This window comes from Xyrauchen texanus, chromosome 15 (genome assembly GCF_025860055.1).
Source record: "Xyrauchen texanus isolate HMW12.3.18 chromosome 15, RBS_HiC_50CHRs, whole genome shotgun sequence".
NCBI lineage: Eukaryota > Metazoa > Chordata > Actinopteri > Cypriniformes > Catostomidae > Xyrauchen > Xyrauchen texanus.
In genome coordinates, this window is record NC_068290.1 from 24,789,723 (window position 1) to 24,794,118 (window position 4,396).

The 4,396-nt window shown below is 36.4% G+C and overlaps 1 long non-coding RNA gene across 1 annotated transcript; it reads right to left on the bottom strand.

Moving 5' to 3' along the window:
* Window positions 1-816: 816 nt before the first annotated feature.
* Window positions 817-1,946, bottom strand: LOC127656484 (uncharacterized). The gene is made up of 3 exons (XR_007972165.1): window positions 1,858-1,946; window positions 1,163-1,356; window positions 817-947 (listed from the first exon to the last, which is right to left on the bottom strand). It is a non-coding gene; the product is annotated as an uncharacterized LOC127656484 (long non-coding RNA).
* Between the last annotated feature and the right edge of the window lie 2,450 nt (window positions 1,947-4,396).

Below are 4,396 nucleotides of genomic sequence, written 5' to 3' on the forward strand. Positions count from 1 at the left end.
ATCCGATCACAAGCGATCAGCACAAAATACAGGTATAAATGGGGGCCCAAAATGTTTTGTAACTGGATCACAAAAAGCATATACTGTATGGAGGTCATCAAAGACACAAGTGACCACATCACATTTTAGGTGTAAACACTAATCCATCCTCAATGCGAACTGGACAGTAGCTAAAGTACACATCTCAGCTACTAAACAACTGCTGCACTAACAAGAGTTTTAAACATTGCTGGTTCTGTGTGGCTTTAAAACATAGTTCACCAAAAATATCTAATTCTTTCATAATTTTCTCATCCTTATGCCATCTCAATCTCATATGACTTTCTTCTGCAGAACACAAACAAAGATAATTTGAAGGAGATGTCTGTTTGTACTTTTAATAAAATTCAATGGGGTCTGAAACATTTAAGTTCCAAAATTGTCCTAAAGGCAACATGAAGGTAATCCATACCTTCCAGAGTCCAGTGGTTTAATCCTTGTCATCTGATTCGATAGCTTTTGGGTAATAAACAGACTAAAATGTAACTTATTTTTTCCAGGGTTCCAGATTGCAACAAAACAATAATTTATTTGTGTTTTGCAGAGGAATGAAAGTTATTTGAGTTTGAGATGACATAAAGGTGATGAAATCAGAGACCATTCCCTGATGTCTCGCCTGGCCACTTGTGATCAACTCACATGAAACGCCTCTTTAAATAAGCTAAACAGCATTTTAGTGTTTTTAAAAAGTGAGAAAAGAGAAGATCAAGAAGGGGCAAGTACTTTTAATGCAACTGTTTCTTCTGCATTTGATTTTACATAATTACTAACCTGCAGACATTGAGGAAATCCATTTGTCGTCCATCTCTTTTAGCAAAGGCCATGATCTTGTCAGCAAAGTCAGGCAACCAGGATGACCACAATTTGTCAGCAGCATCAGGGTGGAGTACACTAAAGTCTTGAGATATCTGTAGTTGGAAATTAATATTATGACAATTATGATTATAATATCATAGAATTTTTGTGATAAATTCACACATTTTACTCATTGATGAAAGTGAGGCTGGCACTTTATCACATGATTAATGTTATTATAATTATTATTAAATCAAATTTAAAATTAATCTGCTTCAATCTACTAGGCAACGAAGTGAAAAAGACACTGAGGATATATTGCATTTACCATGCCTGGGGTATCCATTAGACGAGGGAAATCTGATAAAATCTCAGATATTGGTTTGGAGCTGTTCTGGCGAATCCAATGAGCCCTAAAAAGAGCAGTTGCTTTCATATTCTGCTCAACCTGGTCCAGTGGTCTGATTTTGTTTTTTAGCCATTCTTTTAATTGAATTGCTCTCTCAGGAGACAAAGTTGATGCTATTGACAAAGTGAAAAGTCATATTGGTGAATTTACATCAGCTATACGTACGTGTACATGCCCTCCACAAATATTGCCACCCTTGGCAAATATGAGAAAAACAGGCTGTTTATCCTTTTGTTATTTCATTCAAATATTCCAAAAAATCTAACCTATAAATCAAGTAAAATTATTTAATAATCAAATAATTAAATAAATGTGGGCGATCAAATAGCTATGAAGACTTGTGCCACATTACACAATTTAACCCAGTATTTTTGTCCTGTTTTACTGTAAAAATATCTAAACATTTTAAAAACCATACTAATTACTTGTCAAGCAAAATGGCATAAGATATTAAGTCTTGTTTTCAGAGAAATCTGATTTTATTCTTACAACAAGAAAAATAATCTGCCAATGGGTTTAAGAAAAATAAACTTGTTTTCCCACATAATTTAAGTAGATTTTTCTTCAAATAGTTTTTCATTCTTGAAAACAAATATTATAAGCGTAAGTCTTACTAGGTATGAAAGTCAACCTCTCCTCACCGACAGACACTACGGAGGGCTGTGTTCTTAATCCTGCATCCTCTTTCTTATATTGCGAAGGCGCTCTTCAAGAAATCCTGTGGAAGGCCTGTGTTTTCGCCCCTGGCTGAACCAGGCCTCCTGAAAGATAATGTTTGTCATTGTTGTTGTTATTTAATGTTTCAAAATCTACATAGTATCATTTGCAACCTTAAAGGGGTCATGACATGGGTTTTTTTATTGTATTATTATGTTCCCTTAGGTGCAATTATAGTATTAATATATTTTTTTTTAAGAAAAACTTTTAAAATCTAGTGATTTATGACCTTTTCCCACCCTGTTTCTCATCCTCTGATTCAAACAGTCTGTTTTGGGGGCGTTTTCCATTTAAGACTTCAGTGTTAACGCCCACTGTTATGATTGGCTAACGTCAGTGCCTATGTATCAATTATTGACGCCCCCAGCCAGAACAATATGCAAGTAAACTAAGTAAAAACACTGTGATTATTCATAATGAATGAAATTGCGCTTTAAAAAGTAGTTTAAAGTTTAAAATAGATTAGGCCTACTTACAGTTTGCGTCGTCGTTGTTCCCAGAATAGTCGGCACGGACTTATCTTTGAGCAACAGTTTTCTGGCAAAGCCAGCATCATATTGAGATTTGTTCTCAAAACAGTCATCCTTAAAATGTACAGAACAAACGCTTAAGTTAACACTGCCGTGACTGGAACGTCCGCAAAAAATAAACTGCATCCATTTTTCCCTGACGTCTGGATCTTTCGGCAGCTTATTCAGAGGTTTTGTTTGACCGCAGCCAGGAACAGCACATCTGTGTGGCATCGTAATTTTCCTGTGCACAAGTAGTCTCTGTCAGAGCTCGCTGTCCATCGACTGAACACTTGTGAGGCGCACGGCGATACTGAAATGAGCGTAGTCTTGCGCTTAAAGCGTAGTTATCTTGTGCTGGAGGCGGTCATATGCAAATGCTGTTACGTCACTTCTAACCGACACGTCACTTCTAACCATGAATCCAGAACGAGCTGTATTTTGAGCTTGATTAAATAAATGATTCGTTTAGAATGGGGAGGACGTCTTAAAATATTAAACTTGCAGGACGTTTTAATGATACAAAGACCTCTTATATACCAAAAGATCAAGGCAAATTTGGTTTCTCATGTCATGACCCCTTTAAATCACCAATGTGCAAAAAACAACAGTAATGGTTAACTCAACTTAAAAAAATAATAAAAAAATCATAAAAAAAATAATATTTAACAAAAAAGTTGACCATTATAACTCAGTATGACAGAAAAGTTAAATGACAGTTGAGATAGATAATGTCAGTCAGCAGAATAAAATAAGATGAATACACTCACAAAGCCATTTCCTTCAGGGTCACGAAGACAGGGAAATGTCTCTACTAGAGAAATGGCCATTGCCTTTTTGGTCTCTGTTGATGGTCTGTATTATGATTGCCAAATAAGAAAGAAAAACATTGTTTCAAAATAGATAGTCTTATTCTGTCTTGATTTGGGTGAAAATACATAGTATTTATACTCACGTTTCGCCATATTTCTCAATAAGATAAGAAACGGTAATTCGCACCATTGCACACCTTTGCTTGGTGGAAATTTTATTATTCTCTAGACTCTCCACAATAGAGGGTCCATGTGGTGCTTTCATCAGTATTGCACGGATATCCTGGTACATAGCAGATTTGTCAGTAAATATAGTATCTTACTGTAAATGTAGGAGATGTTACTTTACAAAAAGGTACTGACAACAAATTAAAAATAGTTGTCAGTACTCACGCTTTTCCTAGTTGTCAGGAAACATACAAACGTGTCATCTGGAAAAAGATTATAAACAAATGTTGGTTGTGAATTTTCATGTGCAGTGCTGGGCTGTGCAATTTCAGATGCAATGGTGGCCTGTGCATTTTCAGTGCCGTGCTGTGGCGGGATACTGTTCTACAGAACGAAAAAAACAATGTTTAGGCAAATAAATTAGGTCAGATCAGTGACATCAATACATGTGATGGCACGAGTGTGTTGCACAGCAAAGGCAAATAAATGCCTTTCAAATCAACAGTGACTAACTTCTCAATCACTAATTTGAATTTGGAGTTAAAAGCCAAGCAGTGTCTTATACATCCAAATTGTGGGTCACCACTTGAACAGTAAGACACAAACACTGTCATACCTGGCCTATATGTTGTTCCCTTAAGTTTTACCCAGGCTGGCACATACACCTCTGTGTAGGATGGAATATTTTCCAAGCCTCCTTGGATTTCATCACATTTCTCAAGATCAGCGAGAATAGTGCTGTGACCTTGGCCCACTTCAACATTGTGATCAAAGACACCTCCAGAAATTGTAACACAACATTACTTGATGTCTAATGGCCATCATCTTACAGATATTCCTGAAGTTGCACGTGATATGGCTTATGCGTTTAAAGAAGCCATGCATCGCTTCAAATCGCATAGTCCAAAACTGCACCAATGGCCCAAGCTGTCTTATAGCTCTTGGAT